Genomic DNA, 22,172 nt, shown 5'->3' on the forward strand with positions numbered 1-22,172 from the left:
TCTGCCAAATACTGTAGGTCACATTCCTTTCTTCACTTCCTAGTGCCAGTCTGCATTTTCAGGCTCACAAGTGTTATTTATTGAGGAAGGAATTTGAAAAAAAGAAAAAAACCCTCAAACACTCTTCCTATCTGAACTCCAGGCACCAGTCAGAGGACTGTAAACACAAGCTAAAGTTAGTTCAGCTGATAGCTACAGTACAAAGAGGAAAAGCTTCCCACTCCACCCATGGCTGCAGTTAAGTGCCTGGCCCCTTCACCCCACTGCTTCCCAACAGGAAAAGCTTGGGGAAATTAACAGCCCCTTGTTGGAATTCTGCTATAGCAGCAAGCAAATAGGTGGGCTGGGGAGACAGACAAGGGAGAGTATATATATACACGTGCAATTTTTACATCAACCAAGCCTCTGACATCCTTAGCTAGTAACTAGATTTCTATACTGCTTACCAGTGCACTTAAGCACTCCCTAAGTGGTTTTCAATGTGTAAGCTAGCTGCCCCTAACAAGCTGGATACTCATTTTAGCGACCTTGGAAGGATGCCAGGCTAAGTTGACCCTGAGTCCCTGGCTGGGGTCGAACTCACAACCTTGTGGCTTGTGAGTGAGTGGCTGCAGTATAGGCATTTAACCACTGCACCACCAGGGCTAATGTTAGTTAAGGTTAGGGGCTCTCAGGAGAAATTATTTTTCCTTTGGTTGTCTGGATCCTAGGCAATCACATGTGATCAAGTGCAAGATATAAAATACAAATGCTAAAATGAGTATTTGTACCCAATACTTTTTATCATTATTAAAGATCAATGATAGGTTGAATCTCCCTTGTCCAGAATTCTGAAATCTGAAATATTCCAGAATCCAAAACTCTCCACATGGTTGGCTTAGGTAGTGATACCTTTGCTTTCAAACGGTTCAGTGTACATAAATTTTGTTTCAGCTACGTGTATAAGATGTTTGCCTCAGATGTTGCTGTCAAATAACCACAATACAACAGGTTGGAAGTAAGGCCACAACTTTATTAGCAAACAATTGGTAGGGTTGGCACAAAGCATAAGGTCAGGATCTGTGAAATCAAACAACCCGATGTTGTCTGATTATCCAAACCTGACACCCACCAGGTGCTTGGGATGACCTAGGGGCTAAGGAACACAACTTGACCGCAAACATTGTCTTGCGTTCACAAATTCACTAAGCCCCTAGTCACCGGGAGGCGCTCCCGTATTCTGGCCCCCGCAATGGCCAAACGCCTGCCCTATTCGCCCCCGGGTATCTATTGACTCCCAAACCAGAGCTCCATAGCCCTGGTACAACAACGTGCAGATCCTGGCCTATGCTGCCGCCAAAGTTGTGACGAAAAAACACCCACAAAACAGCGGTGGGAGGGTGGGAGAAGCTCGAAGTCTTTCTCCCTTCCTCAGCTTGGCTCCGCTCTGCTCGAAGCCAAGCGCCAACTGAGGGCTAGGGCCGGCAACGTGGCCTTAAATAGGCCTAGGCCCCGCCCATATTGCATGCTGTGCGGAACCCCTCCTCCAAGGCCACCTAACCAATGGGCAGCCCTGGAGGACTGGAAGCTCCGCACCAACGAGCCCGGCTCCCAGAGCGTCGCGGAGCGATGGGACCGCCCCATCCGCTCCGTGCACCAATAGGAAGCCGGAGCAAGCCCCAGTGCACACTGGGGCTTGTAGTTCCAGCCGCTTCTAGCGGCAAAATGGTCTGCCCGCCGAGTCAGGCGACCGTTTTTTGCTGTTGTTGTTGGTGCTGTTGTTGTTGTGTGCCTTCAAGTCTTTTTTGACTTATGGTGACCTAGAGGCTAACCTATCATGGGGTTTTCTTGGCAAGATTTATTCAGAGGAGGTTTGCCACGGCCTTCCCCTGAGGCTGAGACCATGGGGCTTGCCCAAGGTGGACTTCATGGCCGAACAAGGAATTGGTCTCCAGAGTCATAGTCCAGCATTCAAACCGCTTTGCCATGCTTGCTCTTGTACATACATAATGAGATATCTTGGAGATGGGACCCAGGTCTAAACATGCTCTGACATTCTAACCACTATCCCAAACCTGCTCTCAAGGAGCATCATGTACCATGGTTTCTAGATTCATTGTATCAAACCAACAGGAAATTCATTGTATTGGTAGCTCAGGATTTTAACAATACACCTGCTTTTTGTCAGCCACTTTTACAACTTCCATTACACAGAACTCAAATGTAGTATTGTTTAAATCTTTCTAACCTTCTCCAGTATCACCAGATCAATTCCTTACAACTTCTTGCATAAGCGCTATAGAGATGGAAAATCCTATACCCAGTGTATTAGCACCAGATTAAATGTGTCCTGGCATAGAAATGAACTTGATCATGTAGTCTGAAATGCATTTTAGCCAGGGATACAAGAAAGACCTGTTAGCTTATCTGTGAGTGGGACTCTAGGAATGGGGCAAGATGTGGCCCTGCAGATACCGTTGGATTCCACTCCCCATCATCCCTCACCAGAGGGTTATGGTGATGCCAGGGGTGGTAGAAGCTATAGTTCAACAACATCTGGAGGGCTACAAACTGCTCACCTCTGCACTACAAACATCTTTTTAGAGCTATGTATATAGCTAGATTTGCTGCCCCAAAGAAGGTGATCATGGCAGAAGTTACATGTTTGGTGCTGCTTGATGGCTATCTCCCCCTTCTTTTCTTTTAATGCTGTTCATTCCTGTTTGCAGCAAGTGGAATTGAATAGAGAAGGGCAATCCATGTGTGGAACTGTTTTCAATCCCATGCTTTGGTGATGCATGGTCCATTGAGAGGGGTTAATTCCATCATCAAGATGATTCTCCCCACCACCATGGCCTTCCCCTGATCCCAAGTTATTATAATCTTGTGTCACTATGTAAAAAGCTCCTTGCATGTACCAAATTTTGAAAAAAGGGAGTGGGTTCTGCTAAACATTTTTCTTTGATGTGCTAGTTTAGAACATGAAGACTTCTTGAGGGCAGCATTGGACAAATATGGCTGCCATACCCTTGTGCCATCATTTGAAGTGGTAGCATCCAGAATTCTACCACTGTACTTTTGATAATAATTCTTTTAAAATCTGAGGTCCAAAACACACTGCAGAAACAGGTCCCAGAATTCCCTTGCACCAAGCCAGGGAAGTTAAAGCGGTCTCAATGTGTTTTGGACCCAAGATTTAAGGTAATTTTTCGCCCCTGTTTTCATGTAATGTGGATAGTATGGAAGGCATTTCCTGAGTCTCTTCAAAAAAGAAAGAGACTCTAGGCACAGAGGAGATCCTAGACTACTGTTCCTCCCCCTCCCTGGCCACTGTTGTCCCAGTTTTCAGAGAGGAAAAGCTGCTGAGGAGAGGAGCAGCAAGATGAGCCTCTTGTACATGGCCCAGGGCTCTCATTTTGTGTGTACTGTATATGTCTTAGTGTCTCTGAGAACAGAAGGCCTCTTCCGGTGTTATTTGGGCTGCATGGAAGTCAGTGCAATTCAGCACCATCACATGTTGCCAAAGTACTATGACAAGTAACAGGTCACATGGAAAGTATCCATGAGATCATCCCTCCTGATACTGAGGGCAAGGCTAGTGCAGAAAGGAGAGGCATTGTAGACTGTTCTGCCATGTGGGATGGGCTTCCCACATTATCAGCATGAGCTCCCAAAGCACAAAGGTGACCCAGCTTCCTGAAAAACAATATGATCAAACAAATGCAATTAAGTCCCATGCTTGTTTACTCAGAAGAAAAGCCTACTGTCAAGCTGGACCCTGGGCAGCAGGGTAAGCCGAGGACTGGGAAGCAGGACAAGCCACTGTACTTTCCATAACCATTCTTCTAAAATCTAAGGCCTAGATCATTTTTGGCCCCTGTAGTCAAGAACAGGACAGAGTCAAAGGGAAAACCAGAAAGCTGAGCTTCCAAGAGCAAATCAGGACCAACAAAGAACCAAGAAACACGCCAGAGCTCAGAAAGTCTTTGGCTGCATCTGCACTGCAAAAACAATCCAGTTTGACATTAATTAATTAATTAATTAATTTGTTGTATTTATATACCGCTATTCCAAAGATCATAGCGGTGAACAGCAAGTAAGCTAATTAGCAAGTGAGCTAATTTAATTGCTATGGCTCAATGCTAGGGAATTCTGGGAACTGTAGTTTTGTGAGACATTTAGCCTCCTCTCTCAGAGAGCTCTGGTGCCACCAAAAATACAACTCCCGGAATTCCGTAGCAGTGAGTTGTGTCAGACTGGATTATTTCTGCAGTGCAGATGCTGCCTTTGTTGCTCAAGCAAGGCTTGACTGAAACAGGAAAGGATACACTCTTATACTCCTTCCTGTATAGGAAGATCCAAAGGCCAACTTGGAAGGATAAGGCTGGCTCATGAAGAAGTTGTAATCTACAACCTACAACCAGTTGGCTCACCAAATGGAGCAGCTGCCTACAGAGTCTCCCAGTGCTTGATATAAACTGATAGCATAGTAAGCTTGAGACTAGAGTGGCAGTATTTTCATCCTCTGATTAAAAGGGCTTTTAAGTTAAGGACTTTTTTCTTCAATGTCATTCTCAAAGCACTATCACCCATGCTGTTGCCAAGCTAAGCATTTTGCATTAGTTCATATGTTGAGTGTAGAAACAATGGTGGGGGGGGGCTTATTTCTCATCCCCTTCTCATGCATGGCTCACTATTTGGAAAAGGTTGGGCTTATGGTGACTACTGGCTCATTAAGATGGTCAACATCTTGATCCCAAGGTCTTCTGAATAGCATACAGAGGGGTTCTTAAAGATGATCTAACGCTTGCTCTGTCAAATCCTTGAGTGACTTCTGGAATAGGGTGTTATCATGGGCGATTGACATTATAGTTCCTAGGGATCTTTGCTTGTCTGCCAGAGCTCAGTCTTCCCTGGGGTTTAATGAAGGGTTAAGGACAATGAGTCAGCGGGGAGGATGACTTCAGCACAGCTGGAGGAGACCTCATAGGGAATCCAATCAAACACAGTTTAGCACTCATTTGAAGGCCAGTTCTCTGGCAGCAATGAGAGTGAAGAAATCTTATTTCCTCACCACCATTGTATCTGTACACTTTGGTCCAGCTGAATTTTCCCATTTGATTAAAGGGCTTTGGCATTCTAACCCCCTTTCTTTGGAAACACTACATCCTCTGGCAGCTTGCTGTGACCTTTTCACAGAGAGTGTGTGTGGATAAACATTGAACATCGTAATGGATGATTTTCCAGTAGATAAAAAAGGGGGTTATCCAGAAATTCCTCTCATCAGATTTTACTAGATGATTTTGATTACTGAGCTTCATGTAGCAATAGATTGTGGATAAGATACTTGGTTCTATTTGGTCCATAGTGTATTAAACTTATGTTTGTGCTGGTTTGCATAGAAGAGCCAGGAGAAAGGACTGAGTTTTTGTATTTAATCACAGCTTGGAAAGTTACTTTTAAAAAGTAAATTGTAACGTAACTTGTTGAAAATGGTCTCATTCCACCTCTATAATTCATTACAGTTACCACTGTGCTTTTTTAATATAATAATAATGTTCATTACACTTTTCTTTATCTCTCTCTCTCTCTCTCTCTCTCTCTCTCTCTCTTTTCCTTCTTTGTTCTTTTCTTCTGAGAGGGGGACATTGTTGGATTAATAACAAAATTATAGTAAAATTTTAAAAAATGTTCAAAATACCTTAAAGTGCCATTTAAAAGCAAAATTAGAATTAACAAGAGAACACTATTAATTGCACCCAAAAATAATTCATAGAATCATAGAATCATAGAATCATAGAATCATAGAATCATAGAATCGTAGAGTTGGAAGAGACCACTAGGGCCATCCAGTCCAACCCCCTGCCATGCAGGAAATCCAAATCAAAGCATCCCTGACAGATGGCCATCCAGCCTCTGTTTAAAGACCTCCAAGGAAGGAGACTCTATCACCTTCCGAGGAAGTGCATTCCACTGCCGAACAGCCCTTACTGTCAGGAAGTTCCTCCTAATGTTCAGGTGGAATCTCTTTTCCTGTAGCTTATTGCTTTAAAAATGTAAATTTGTTGCATCTTCATGGCAAAAACAGCATATCCACTCAAATAATTATGATGACTACAACCCAAGCTGTGTATTTAATCAATCAAGTTATGGTCAATAGATGTCATTGTAAGAATGCTCTGCTATTTAGCAAAGTGAATGCCTTTTCTTTTTGCTGTTTCACCTCTATAGGCATTTGAAGAGTGTTTTCATTGTGCTACTCAGTGTTGTCTTCCCCAGCTAAAGATACTCAGTTTGTTCCATTTTTCTTCATGGGACTTATTTTCCATATCCCTCACCATCTTTGTTGCCATTCTCTGAAAGTGTTCCAACTTGTGTATGTCTTTTCTTAAGTGAAGCATTCAGTTGAATAAAGTGGAACGCTCAAGTTCTCATGAAATGAAAACTACAGTATGTATCTATTGATGTCATTCAAAAGTGAATTAGTCTATCTGCTGCCGTTCCACGTTGCTCATTCAGCCTGTGAGCAATTGCAATTCTAAGGCCTGTTACAGACAGCCAAAATAAAGCTGCTTTGAGTCACAGTGGAGGTATGGTGTTTCAATGATGCATGCATCCTAAGAGTCCAGAAGTCACACCAAAGCCACGCTTCAGCCCTAAGGACTGGAACATGGCTTTGGTGTGGCTTCTGGACTCTTAGGACGCATGCATCATTGAAACACCATACCCCCACTGTGACTCGAAGCAGCTTTATTTTGGCTGTCTGTAACAGGCCTAAGATTCTTTCACCCATACTATTGCCAAGCTAGGCATTCCCTATCCTATAGCATTTGTAAATGATGATGATGATGATGATTCCACCTGAATTTTGCATTCAGCTCTGTTGAATCCTATTACATGTTTCTGGCTCAGTATTAGGAAGAGCATCCTGACAGTAAATGCTATTCAGTTGTGGAATATGTGTATACCTCAGTTAGTGATCATTAGTTCTTTCACAGAAACTTACCAGAAGCAGAAATAACATGGAAATGATACATATAGGTTCCTACACTCAAAACAAAAACAAAAAAGGGAGAGAGAGAGCACTTCAATGAGTTTCAGTAAATGTTTTATCCAACACTAACAATATGCACATGTGAACAACCAGCTCAAGTAACCTTTGCATAAGTAAACAAAAACATACACAACCTTCCAACTGATGACTTGAAAGATTATTCCAATTACACCCAGGGACAACTTTTCCCTTCATCAGTCACCACTTTTCTTATGATTTCAGTTTTAGTGGCCAGACTTATAGACCTGCCCCCAACATACTAGAGGGAGCTGGTAAGACAGCAATAGCAAGTAGATTTTTATTCCACTTATCAGTGCACTTAAGCACTCCCTGTGCAGTTTACAAAGTGTAAGCTAATTGCCCCCAACAAACTGGGTACTCATTTTAGTGACCTCCTCGGAAGGATGCAAGCCTGAGTCGAGCTTGATCCCTTTTTCTGATATTGAACTCGCAACCTTGTGGTTTTGAGTGAGTGGCTGCAGTACAGGCATTCAACCACTGCGCCACCAGGGCTCCTTATCTGTTTTCTCATGCATGTTAAGTAAGTAGTCTGACCACACATCAAATATACATGTTCTCTCTCTCGCTCTCTCCCCCCTCTCTGTATACCTACCTTTGTGCACATCACCTTGATTTTTGTTATTGAAACTCTCCCCCCCATCCATGCACCCCATCACCACCTCCTTTTTTTCTTCTGTTAAAGTTGGCTCCTAGACATGAGGCTCAACTTGAGATCTGACTTGAAAGTATCTTGCAAGGACATCAGGCTTGTCTTGAAGGTAGAGACTTGAAACACAACTTGAGAGTTTAATACATCACTGCCACAAGAGTCTCTTTCAATTTTATAAGTCTGTTGTTTTAAGGCTGGTACAAAATTAAACTATCCAGACTTGGTGTCAGGAATGAGCACTGCCGGATTCTGGCCCAGCTGTGGTTAGGCTCCTGTGTCAGTGGGGCAGTTAAATTGCTCTGGGTTGACTTTCAAGGAGCTATCCAAAGCATTGACCCCTGTATATCCTCACATAGATTGAGCATTTCGGATAACACTTTGAAAGTTTGGAGATATATGGTCTCATCTCTTCTTAGGCTCCAGTAACCAGAGTTCAGAGCATGTGATTTCTGATTCTAGAGAAGGCTTATAGGCAATGTGGTATGTGTGCATGTGCCTGTACTTTCAACTTGCTTGTCAACTTGACCCCAAGGTGACCATGAGTTTCATAAGGCCTTCTCAGGCAAGGAATACTCAGAGATGGTTTGCCATTGTCCTCCTCTGAAATACAGTGTGCACACATCATACGCTGGTGCGCCTTACGCAGCTTTCAGCATACGCTGAAAGCCGCAATGGAAAAGGCCCTTGTGCACACTGGAAGAAGTAATGCGGCAGGGCCTGCTGTACAGGGCTACCTCAGTTAGCAAAGCTTTTGATGGAGGCTCCTTTTTACACCCACCTAGCACCCTCTTTTCTTCCTTGTTCTCTGTCTAGCTGGATGTTTTCTAGCAACATTGGCCTTGGAGGGATGGTGAAGGTGGCCTAAGAAAACACACTTTCAGTATTGGGCTGTAGCAGCCTGTTTGTAGTAAGCAATGCAATAAAGCTGGGAAAGAATGGTATTCCATTCTAGCTTAGCCTAGTACCTGTCTGTGGCTGCCTACAAAGTAAACAGCACCCACCTCTAGAACCTCTTGTTGAGCTTGTACAAATAACAAAACAGAAAACAGGAAGAAAAAATAATACTGCCTCATCAGCTACCACGAGAGTGTAGAAAAATCATAGATTTTAAGTCTTGTTACAACAATGGAAATCATAAGTGGAGGCCAGTGAAAGAAAAAGTAATCCTGGGATGTATTTTGGAAGAAAAAAAAACCCTTCAAGTGATCTCTAGAAGGTTCAAACTGTTTTTGTTTGCTTATGCTAGCCTTGCCTGACCTGGTTGTTTAATTTCACACGTGCATATTAAGTTTAGAATAAAAAGTTTGTTGAAACATGCTAAACTGTTTGTGTGTGTGTCATATCACTATTCTTTCCACTTTATCTCTGCCTCTGGCACCCAATTTTTTTTGCTAAAGAAGGCGGGTTACAGACCACCATTAGGGACATCCTGAGGACGTCCCAGTTTGAAAAAGGGGCATCTCTTCCAGACGCCCCTAACCCTATCACAGACAGAATCTGTGACAAATGGCGGCAGCCATTCCACACGGCCACCGCCATAGTGACGTAGTGGACGCTGTGCGTCCGCACGTCGTGCCCCGGAAGTGAAGCCGCGAGTGCGTGACTAGCGCCTCGCGGTGTCTCTTCCGGGGCCCAGGAAGGAGCATGATTTCCACGCTCCTTCCTCGGAGCATCCGGGAGCCATGCGGTTTGGCAGCTGCGGCTCCCGGACGCTGCAAGCGGAGGCAGAGCCAGACCGCCGCAATCCAGCGGTCTGTAACACACCGAAGTAATGTGCCTGCTTTATTAACTCAGATATACCTGTACAGGCTCCAACAACTGATAGTATTTATCAGTCCCCCAACCAAGTGCTAACCAGCTCTGACCTTGCTTAGCTTTCAAGATCAGACGGGTTATGTTAAGCAGTAACCTTTAGGAGACAAAGCTCATCCCCAAGGTCCCAGGTACGTATCTGGCATCTCCAGTGAAAAGGAAGCCTAGCAGGTGATGTGAGCAACCTTTTCTGAAGACCTGCTGACCAGCCAGGGCAAACAGTATGAGTCTAAATGGATAAATAGTCTGCGCTCAAAAACGGCAGCTTCCTGTTTGCCTGTGAACTCCTGCCAAGCAACGAACACCATGTTTACTTACCTGCAACCATGTTCAAAGGTTTTTGTTGAATGAGCTTTTTGCAGGCCATATGGACTAGGCAGGGTGGAAGTGGCAGGCCCACTTCTAAAGTCAAGCTGCCTTCTCATCATGCCACTATCAAAGGACTTCTTTGTCTTACTCTACCCTCCTCCCGGCTCCATAGACTGATACTTTCTAATGGATTTGAAAAATACCACTGCCCATCAGAAAAAAAGGAGAAAAGGTTTATTTGACTAGATCTCCTATTAATATTCTCCTTGCTCCTGCTGCTTGGGTAGGGTTTAATAACATCTGCTGTCTGCACATAATCAAGATGAAAAGCTTTCATCACAATGTAAAAATACCAACCAATTCCAGTGTGTTATTTCAACCAGTCATTTGGAATTCGGCTACCTCCCCCCCCCACCCCCCCTTCAGCCAGGGCCTTTGCATTTAAAGGCATCAGCACTATATTTTTCTGCTTTGGTCTAGTAACAAGACCTCTTCACATTCTATATTCAGAAGAAAGATAAATGGGATCTATCTTTTGCTTGTTCAAAAAACATCACAAATCCTTTCATGCTTTTCCAGTACAGGTATAAACTACTCCTTGTGGCTAATCTTCTTTACCAATGGTTTCAGTTTCTACACAGATCTATGCAGAAGCTTGTATGGTCCTGGTGTAAGAGAGACTCTATTCAGCCCAGCAGTCACAAGGGTAATTTAATCAATATATATATTTATAACTAACCACAGTGAGTTATTTATGCAAGGATACCCCTTTCCTTTGGCCAAAGGAGCTTGGTTAAAGGTTGCAATGAAGCAGACAGTGACTGGATGGGCTTTCCTCATCCTGAGACATTAGCTTACAATAAAATTTGCATTTGAAAAAAGATATCCAAAAGGAAATTCGACAGAACTGGAAACAAAAACTTTTGTCGTTCACACACTCATGAATCAGTTAGTCTGGGATCTCTTAAATGCAGGTGCCGTCTTGGTATAAACTCTTTAATATTTTATTCTGTCCATGAGGAAACTTGCTGGTGTTCATTTTTAAATACCCTCATAAAAAAAACCCTATAAACTATGTCATCATTTATTGTCTACTCAGCAGATGGGGGAAACAACTATGTCAACAGGATCTGCAGGGTGCAGGGTGGGTTTCAGGTTTTTCTTTGCTGTTATCACAGTAATCTGATAAAACTGTATATATTATTTCACAGACTCTTCCTGATGTTTGTTTCATAGATCTTGATGCTGTTAGTTTTTCCTTTTCTTCTTCTTCCTTTTTCCATCGCCAATATGATTTCTGAGTTTTCTGAAGAAAAACACATAAAAAGACACCCAAGGAGCAATTAAATCAATATGCAAGGCTGGTTAGCTATCTTTTGTCCTCAGCTGTATTGACTATTATTAAGCAAATGAGAGACACTGATGCATTTTTCCATTTGAAAAGCTCCCTTTCACCTTGGTGGCCATAACACAGGGTAAGAGCTAAATTGAAAATGGTTAAGGTCAGAGTGGGTAAAACACAAAACAGCTGCTTTTATTTATTCATTTAATTTTGAAAGGGGAAAGGGAAAAGGTGTTATATTTCTCATCCCAAGGGACTAGATTATGTTAAATCCAGTGGTAAAATAATAACACAAATTTGGAGTGAATTCTTGTTTAGAAAACAAGAGTTACTTTTATGCAAGAGTGCTTGCCTGCAAAGTCACAGAAAATGTATAACTCTCAAAACAACCACCTAAAGCTGCTTTTCCCAATTCCAGAGATGTTGGACTGTACTCCATTACCCTCTGCTTGATCATCATTCCCAGACAATGGTAATACTATTTAGGGATGATGTGAGTCATACTGCCAAACCTATGAAAGACACCATCTATCTAAGGACCAAAACCCACTGCAGAAATAATCCAGTCTGAGTCCGCTTTAACTGCCCTGACTCAATGCTGGGAAATTCTAGGAATTGTAGTTTTGTGAGACATTTAGTCTTCACTGTCCGAGAGCTCTGGACCACAATAAACTACAACTCCCATGATTCCTTAGCACTGACCCAGGGTCTCAAACTGGATTGTTTCTGCAGTGTGTTTTGGACTTAAGATAGTTTACTCTTCAACCAAGCAAAAATTCAACATGCATAACAGCAAAAGGTAAGTTACGCTAAGTGAACCTCCCCCCCCCCCCCCCTCAGTTACACACTTGGGGACTGCTTCATTTCAGTCATTATATATTTTCAACATTCATGGACTGTGGCATAAAGCATTTCAGATGGGAATCAACTTTCTGAGTGTAAGTTCTTCTAGAAGATTTTCACACCAGCACATACCATGGGGTAAGCTCTGGTAAAATGCCAGTAAAATGTCAGGGAAACGTGTATGTGTGTGAAAGCCTGATGTGGTTCTGAAATGTCAGGGAATCATTCAGTCACCTTTAGTGTCCTTGAATTGTTCGCGGAGCAAGAATTTCCTATGAACAGAAAGTTTTAGTTCATAGGAAATTGCTGCTCCGTGAACGATTCAAGAATGCGAGAGGCCTTGCCGTTTAAAAAGTGCTATCACACACGCATGCTTTCCTGACGTTTTACTGGCATTTTACCGCACTAGTGTGAAAATCTTCTTAAACTGCTTTCTATCATTTCAACTGTTTAAATATTGTTAGTAGCTTAATACCATTTTAACATTGATCTTTCGTACGTTTAAACTGTACTGTACTTTAATTTGTAAGCTGCCTTGATTTCCAGTTGTGGGGAAAAGGCAGGATATAAATAAAGTTAATTCCTCTTTATCTTTATCCTAGGAGTTTATCACACAGGAGGCAAAATGCCCAAATCCTGTGAGTAAACTGGGTTTAAATCCTGGGAAAATCCTGCAAAAGCAGGATTGTTTTCACATACATCGGGCTCATTGATCATTAATGTGACATTAACCCATGCAGAAAGTGGGCAAAATTGTCCCACTTTTTTACTTTCAGGATTTTCCCGAAAGTAAAAAGTGGTGCAATTTTGCCCACTTTCTGCGTGGGTTAATGTCGCATTAATGATCAATGAGCCCAACATCATTTGAAAACAATTCTGCTTTTGCGGGAATTTCCCAGATTTAAACCCCTTTTTTGCATGGGATTTGGTGGCTTTCCTCCCATGTGATAAACTCCCTAGATCTGAACTAGCAATTCAAATTAAAGATGCTTTCAAACAGCAGATCACCAACTCCTAAAGAATTATTTGATGTATATCTCACCTTTCTCCCAATATGACACCCAAAGTGGCTTATAATATAAGTGAAAGCAAATAAGCTCAAACATGTGGTACAAAAGTTTTAAGAGCATTAAACAATTAATCCACTTAGAATATCAGTTTAAAGCAATTAAAATATGTAAAGCATGTTAAAAGCAGCACAACAATTGCATATCCTTCTACCCCTACCAATTAAAGGCTGGTTAAAAAAGTCTTTGCCTGCTGGTGAAAGGAAAATAGAGAGGGAGTCAATTTGGGCTGTAACTGCCTTGCAGAAATAAATCAGATTGACACCAGTTTAATGGCCATGGTTCAATACTACAGAATCCAGGCACCAGAGCTCTCTGACAGAGGAGGCTAAATGTCTCACAAAACTACAGTTCCCAGAATTCCCTAGCATTGGGCCAGGACAGTTAAAGTGGTCTCAAACTGGATTATTTCTGCAGTGTGTTTTGGACCATTGTTAAGTTTTGGAGAGAGTTCTCTGCAACAAATGTTTGCTTCCATATGAATGGAATATTAATTACATAAATCAGATATTTAAAAATCTAATTAGACAATGACCCCCATTGTTGCTGTGTGCCTTTAAGTCGTTTCTGACTCATGGCGACCCTAAAATGAATCTATCATGGTTTATCTGGGGCTGAGAGTGTGTGACTTGCCCAAGGTCACCCAATGGGTTTCCATGGCTGAACAGCAAAGCAAACTCTGATCTACAGAGTCATAGACCAATGGTTAAAGCACTATACCATGCTGGCACTCACTGACCCTGTGACATGAAGATGAAATTTAGTAATTCCTGAACTGACAAAAAATTTAGTTGTATCAACACTGTATGAAAGAGAAACAAAGACAGATTAAGATGGTTGTAGAAATTTTATGGAGTACTGGCAAGAGAAGACTCTGCTTCTACTGATAGGGCTGACTTATTTAAGTTCATTCATTTGTATGGTGCCTTTTGCCCAGAGTGGGACCCAAGGTGGCTCCCAAGAAAATGAACCTTAACAATAAAAAAAAATTAAAAACAATTTAAAATTCCCATAAACAGGATAAAATAATGTAAAAGACATACAAAAGTGTTTTAAAAAAACAAACACATCCCAATAAGAGGCTTCCCTGCTTACATATTTTTAGTTATAATCGAAAAATATACAGTGGGCCCTTGGTATCCACTGGGGGTTGGTTCCAGGACCCCCTTGGATACCAAAATCCATGGATACTCAAGTCCCATTAAATACAGCGGCATAATAAAATGGTGTCCCACATAAAAAAGCAAAATCGAGATTTGATTTTTGGAATTTAGATGTTTTTTGAATAATTTCAAGACACAGATGGTTGAAGCTGTGGATAAAGAACCCTTGGGTATGGAGGGGTGACTGTATTTTTATTATACCAGGGGCAGAATGCATATATTGTTTTGCATTTTGTGAAATGTGAATTAAAAATAATTCAGATTTGAAACAGCATAGCAGTGGAGAGGGCTAGTTTCGTTGTTGAAAAATTAATTTACTCAAGAATGAGAAAGACAATAGAAAAGGTCAAGAAAACCAGCAAAAAGCAAACAAACAGGAAAACAATTGTAACAAAACTATAATTACATGGGTAAAATGTAACTGTGGTCTCTCTTATCTAAGTAAGCATTAGCTGCTTGTTTGTTTGAAATTAACACTGTAGCATCCAGTGCAGCAGTTTGAGTGTTTGATTCTGGAGATCAGAGTTCAATGCTCTGCCAAACCCACTAGGTGACCTTGGGCAAGTCACACACTCTCAGCCTCAGAGGATGGCAATGGCAAACCTCCTCTGAACAAATCTGGCCAAGAAAACCCCAGTATAGGCTTGCCTCAGGAGCACCGGAGGTCAGAAAGGACTTGAAGTCACACCACCACAACCCACCTCTTGGAGCACTACAATTCCCACAAGCCCTTGCACGGTGAAGTTTTTAAAAGTTAGGGTTTTGCAAAGCATGCTCGGAAGTGTAGTTCTAAGCCTCCCCCCCCCCCCCCCGCTTCTTTGCCTCCAACCAAAGATGAATTTCGACACAGGGAAGGTTTTTGAACAAAGGAGAAGCTCAGCCACCAGCCCATTTCCTTTGCCACTCCTCAGCAGGTAAACCAGCCACCCAGGAACTTATGGAGAAAGCATGGTGCACATTTCAAGGTAAGGAAAGCTGGGGTTTTCTCAGATTTAGTGAATTGGGCATTGTAGAGGCTGCAGGGGAGGAACTGGTTTGCATTCTGCCCTTTCAATGGGCTAGGAAAAGTAACTGTGGCTGCATCCACACTGCAGAAATAATCCAGTTTGACACCACTTTAACTGCCATGGTTCAAAGCTAAGGAGTTCTGGGAAGTGTCATTTGTTGTGGCACCACAGTTTTGCTTACTTTTCCTGCAGTGTGGATGCAGACACAGTTCAATAGCCTATTTAGTTCAGCATCTAAGCTGTATCCACACTGCAGAAATAATCCAGTTTGACACCACTTTAACTGCCATGGCTTAAGGCTAAGGAGTTCTGGGAAGTGTCATATGTTGTGGCACCAGAGTTTTGCTTACTATTCCTGCAATGTGAATGCAGACACAGTTCAATAGCCTATTTAGTTCAGCATCTAGGCTGTATCTGCACTGCAGAAATTATCCAGGTTGACACCACTTTAACTGCCATGGCTCAAGGCTGTGGAATTCTGGGGTTTAATGGTACGGTATAGACCTCCCAAAAAGGGAGGCCTGCCGGTGCCTGTTTTTCCTCCGCAGGGAAGCCACAACCACCAAACCACACGGCTTCCCTGCAGAGGAAAAAGAACCCATGAAAAGCGGGTTCTTTTTACCCTGCGGTGTCGGCAGCGTAACAAGTGTGCCACTGACACAGTCGGTACATAAGCGCCACAGCGTGCTTACATAATGGTGGCGCCCGTGTATACAGGGCGCTGCCATTGTTACACCCTTTGCAGTGTTGCCAATCTGGTGACTTTCACACCAAAATGGGTACTTTTCAGAGCCTTTGGTGTGATTTTGGTGGTTGGTTTTAATGGTAATTTTGAGAGTTGAAATAAGTTCCAATTATTTTTATTCAATTAGGGCTACGTTTTATTGCCATATTAACATTACAGGGACTTTTCAGGGATTTTGACTGAATATTTGGTGAGATACGGGGGGGATTTGGTGAGTTTTGGCCAAATGTTTGGGGAATTATCTTCGAGGCTTGTTGGCAACACTGCCTTGTCATGTTGAGGCGTGTGGGCACTCCCCTCCAGGCAATCCTAGCACATGATGAGGGCATCAGAAAGGCACGTATGTACCGGGCCATTGTTTGTTGTAGCACCTGATCTCTGACAGAGAAGGCAAAAAACTTGCCTGGAATGTGGAATCCCACGGTGGAGAAAGGCGGGATATAAATCCTGGAAATAAATAAATAAATAAATAAATAAATAAAATGTCTCACAATGCTACAGTTCCAAGAACTCCATAACATTGCACCATGGCAGTTAAAGAGCTGACAAACTAACAATGCAGTTAAAGATTCTGCATTGTGAATGCTTTTATAAAAGAGCCAAGTGGTACCATGAAAGACTGAGGAAGTTTCATTTTGAACAGTAGCCTCCTGAATTGGGTGAAATGGGCTATAGTCCTCTAAAACTTCGGAGGAAGGCACAGCCTCTGGGGTCAAAAACACACTGAAGAAATCACCCAGTTTGAGACTGTTTTAACTGCCCTGGCTTAGTGCTAGGGAATCCTGGGAATTGTAGTTTATTGTGGCATCAGAGCATTCTGACAGAGAAAGTTCAATGTTTCACAAAATGACTGTTCCCAGAATTCCCTAGCATTGAGCCAAGGCGGTTAAAGGAGTCTCAAATTGGATTATTTCTGCAGTGTGTTTTGGTCCCAGGGAGTCCCTTTCTGAGAAAATCATATGAAATGAATTGGAGGGCCATGCATCTGAGGAAGTAGATGGAAGTCCACAAAAACTCATGCCACTAATTTCTTTCCTTCAGTTAGAAGATTATCGCACTGGGGTTAAAACATTCCCCGGTGCGTTCTAACGTGCACGCGCGGGGGCGTGCATGGAGCATGATGGGAACCCGATGGGGCCCAGAATGCTAATTTACTGCAGAGCGGAATGCCACTGCCACTGAGTGTTCCCATTGGGTTCCCATCGGGTTCCAGGGAATGCCATTGGCGTCCCCAGAAATGGTGTCCCCTGGAACCCGATGGGAACCCGATGGGAACATTCGGCAGTGGCGGCATTCCGCTGTGCAGTAAACCAGCGTTCTGGGCCCCATCGGGTTCCCATCACACTCCATGCGCGCCCCCACACGTGCACATTAGAATGCACCAGGGAACGATTTAACCCCGGTGCGATAATCTTCTTAGTCTCAAAGGTGCTACAAGACCTCTCTATGTATTGATTCTACAGACTAACACAGCTATATTTTAGGAGGGCCATAAAACAACAGATGACTTGAAGGCACACATACACACACACACACACACACGCTCGCACAGGATCTTCAAACATGGTAACAGGTACCTTCACTAAAGACTAGAACAAGGGCAAGGACTGTGTGGCCCTGTGATGCTGTTGAAATGCACAGTTCCTACCCATTTAGTCGTCATAGCCAGTAGTGATGAATCATAGGCGGTGCACACCCAATTATAATCTGGAGGGCTATAAAATTCCACCACCTGGATTAGAGAAAGAAAAATAGATACTGTATAAGTGAATAGATGATAGAACACATCTGTTTGGTATTGTGGACTCTTCCTTTTGGCCTTGGGTCGGCAACGTTCTGGTACAAGCATGTTTGTGCAGGCTCCTGGTATGCCTGAAAGGCCTTCCGGGGTGGGAAGATCAAAACAGAATGGAAATAAGGATTCACTGCAGCAAAAGGCTAGTAAAGTTGTCAGTTTGCCATTCCACTCCCCCTAAGTAGGGCTCACATGCCTTCACCAACTACCTGATAAGCAGAAATGCCGTTGGTGAAACTGGATTTTCTGTTCATTTTACCTTCACATCAGCTGCATGTGAGGAGCATTTAAAAGGGGAGAGGAGGAGGAGGAGAAAAGAAGAAAGAAGAAAGAAGAAGAAGGGATAGAAAAGAGTAGGTGAACTGGAATTTTAAAATCTCAGCATTCATGACCCACAGAGCTTTAGAAAGATTCTAAACTATCTCCTATACTATCTTTCGCTCTCAGTGGGATGAAGGATAATGTTCCATTGTCTGTATTCACCTGGTAGTCTATCTAATTTCTGGAGAAGGAGTGGGGAGGGATCTTTGCTGCAAGCAGCAGTGCCTTGGGTCGGTCTTGGCAAATCCTTGTGCTATACAGGTTAACAAAGCTCTGACAAAGACACTCCTTTATAAAAATCCCTTTTATGCCTGCCCAGCCCTGCCTTTTTCCTCATCTGCTGTCTAGTTGGAAGATTTTTTTTAGCAACATTGGCATTGTGAAGAGTATGAAGGAGAGCTGGAGAAACACAACATTTTTAGTGGTAGAATTCAAAGATATAGCTGTGTTAGTCTGTAGAATCAGTGCATAGAGAGATCTTGTAGCATCTTTGAGACTAACTGAAAGGAAGAAGTTGGCAGCATGAACTTTCATAGAATTAAGTCTTCTTCCTCAAATGCATCTGAGGAAGTAGGCTGAAGTCTATGAAAGCTCATGCTGCCAAGATTTTTAGTCTCAAAGGTGTTACAACATCTCTCTATGTACAGATTCTACAGATTAACACAGCTATATATTTGAAGATTTTTAGTGTCAGGTTTCACCAACATGTCTGCTGTAAACAACACAATGAAGGTTAAGGTTGGGGAAAGTGAGATTCAGCTCCAGCCAATCCTACTGCAGTTGTGTGTGACTCTCTACAATTGGAAAGGTAAACAGCAGCCACCTCTAGAATACATCCCTAAGCATGCATGAAATGCAAAAAGGATGAGAACAGAGAAGCCTGCCTTGGATAACTGGAAAAACAACCAAACTTTTGTTTAGACCAAGGTTGAAAGGTTTTTTCAGTTAACCACCCCCAGAAAAGTCTTGCTGCAGTCTGCCCCCAGATGGATTCGAGGGTGTGGAGAGCGTTTCCATCATGTTTGGAGCCCCCCAAAGTTTTAAAAAAAACCAGTGATTTTTACAAAAATTGTCTCAAAATGCCCTCTGGGGGCCCAGAAAAGATAAAAACTATGATGACAATACCCCCGTGTCCCCTAGAGGGCATTTGTGTGTGTGTGTGTGGGGGGGTGACTGATTATTGTTTGCAGGAGCAGGAGTAATAGGGAGTGTGGCCCTCCAAGTTCTCCAGGGGAACTAGTGTACCCCCCTTAGCCTTCCACGGTTGTCCACCCCTAGTTAAGACAATGGCTGAGAAACATGTTTTGGACCTCATGCTGACTGGTGTTTGTGGGAGATGTAAGTCCAAAACACCTTTGGTTCCCCACCCTTGGACTTTACAAATTAGATTCAGAAGGACTGATACAGTCGGCTCTCCATATCCATGGATTCAACTATCCACAGTTTGAAAATTTTCCAAAAAATTCAAAAAGTAAACCTTGATTTTGCTGTTTTGTATGAGGGACACCATTTTATCATTCCATTTTATATAATGGGAGTTGAACATTCATGGAGTTTGGTATTCATGGGTGAGTGGAGGGTCCTGAAATCAAACCCCAGCAGATACTAAGCCATTACTGTATAATATTATGTTAATGGGTAAAATCCCAGTGATTTCGCTGTTGCACTCGTGTCTTCCCTGTGGGCTTCCTATATGATATTGATTAACTTTTGTGGAAAATATGTGAGCTATCGTAATGTAGTGGTATGAATGTTGGACTATGAGCCTTATCACACGTGGGGGGTTTGCAGCTCTGATCCGCAGTCACTCCTGTTCTAGCAATGCGAAACGTGATGTTTTTTCACACCAGATCTGGAGTCACTCCTGTCTAGCAATGTGAATTCATGTTAAAACGTGATGTTTTACCACACCTGGTTGCCTTTTTGTTGCCCTTCTGAATTGAGGGGGAAGTGGAGTCAGTTCGATTCCAGACAAGTCACGTGATATGGATTCAAGCAAAGCGTAGTGAGTGCACATTGTATTACCACACCGGAACATACTTTGAGGGTTCAACAATTCAAATTGGAACCATCGCACATGCTCAATGGGGCTCTGGATGCTGTCCTCCTTCCCTGTCCCCTCCATAGCTGTCATCCTTCATGGTGTGAAGGAGCAGTCAGGAGATGATGGGATGGGTGGCAGGATGGCAGAGAGGATGAGATGGGGATGCAGGAGCAGGCAGGGGATGATGGGATAGGTCGCAGGAAGTCACTGGGGCCAGAATTGGGATGAAGGAGCAGGCAGAGGATGAGGGGATAGGTCACAGGGGGTCACTGGGGCCAGGATCGGGATGCAGGAGCAGTCAGGGGATGATGAGATAGGTTGCAGGGAGTCACTGGGGCCAACTGGGGCCAGGATAGGGATGCAGGAGCAGTCAGGGGATGATGGGATAGGTCGCAGGGGGTCACTGAGGTCAGGATTGGGATGAAGGAGCAGGCAGGGGATGATGGGATAGGTCACAGGGGGTCACTGGGACCAGTATCAAGATGCAGGCGCAGTCAGGGGATGATGGGATGGGTGGCAGGGTGTCAGAGAGGACAAGATGGCATGAAGAAGGAGGAGGGTGATGAAGGATGCAGGATGCAGGATGCAGGGAGCCAAGGGGGGCGACATCAGAGTGATCTTCCACCACAGACCAATTCAAAGTGAAATCGAAGTGAACTTAGAAGCAGATTTTGGTGAATTCGCTTTTTTACGAATTCATCAAAAAGAGGAGTCACTTTGGAATCACTGCGGAAGCCCGACGGAAGGAACTCCCATAGAAAAGAATCATGTCTGATAACACATTCACATTATGACGTGAATCTGTATCGTTGGACCCGCAGTCACCCCAGAACTGAGCTGCAAAAATCTCCAAAAACCTCAGTGTGATAAACACCTATGACTCTGGAGACCAGTGTTCGAATCCTGACTCAACCATGCAGGCCCACTTGGCAAGTCACACTCTCCTAGTCTCCAAGGATAGCAATGGCAACCGCTCTCTGAAAGAACCTGCCAAGGCACACAACAGGAACAACAATAACAACTATTTCTTACCCACATCTCCCCTTGAATTGAGGTGAGGAACAACAACAATTAACAAACAAACATCAGTTAACAAGACATCAGTTAAAAAACTTAAGTTTAAAGGACAAACAAGAAGTACACATATTAAAACAATCCACATTTAAAATTCATAATTTAAAATTCACAATTTAAAAAGCATCTAGACAAGCCTGCTGGAAAAGACTGGTCTTTAATGCTCTTTTAAATTTGGACAGCATATTCAGCTGTCAAATTTCTTCTGGCAGGTCATTCCACAGTCTAGGGGCGGCTAAAGAAGAAGACCTTAAATAAGCTTAAATAGCAAGAATCCAGAGTGGAATAATGCTTTGAGTGTTGGACTCTGGAGATCAGGATTCAAATCCTTTCTCAGCTATGGGCCCAAACAGACAGGCCAAAATAAATCTGCTTGGAGTAATTTTGGAGGTATGCTGTTTAAATTATGCATGCGTCCTAAGAGTCCAAAAGCCACACCAAAGCCACACTCCAGTCCTAAGGACTAGAGCGCAGCTTTGGGGCAGCTTGTGGCCTTTTAAGATGCATGTGTCATTTAAACAGCATACCTCCAAAGTGACCCCAAGCAGCTTTATTTTGGCCTGTCTGTTCGGGCCCTATGAAACCCATTGGGTGACTTTGGTAAGTCACATACTCTCAGCCTAAGGGGAAGGCAATGACAAACCTCCTCTGAACAAAAATTGCCAAGAAAATCCTGTGACAGGGTTACCATAAGTCAGACATGACTTGAAGGCACAAAACAACCACAGCCACAACATAACCAGAAGATTGGCCATTGCATGTGTGAGCATAGTGATGAGATAAAATAGTTGTGGTCTGCATTAGTGGAAAGACTATATCTGGGAAAGAGACGCCAATCTGGAAATGCTGGAGAGTTGTTACCACAATCAGTAATGTAGAGTCCTTTGTTCTCTAGATATTTCAGACTTCAACTCATAGAAACTGAGGCAGCACAGCTAAAGGCTGGG

The sequence above is a fragment of the Sceloporus occidentalis genome, unplaced genomic scaffold, assembly GCF_023333645.1.
Source record: "Sceloporus occidentalis isolate IW3139 unplaced genomic scaffold, rSceOcc1.0.p SCAF_5, whole genome shotgun sequence".
Taxonomy (NCBI): domain Eukaryota; kingdom Metazoa; phylum Chordata; class Lepidosauria; order Squamata; family Phrynosomatidae; genus Sceloporus; species Sceloporus occidentalis.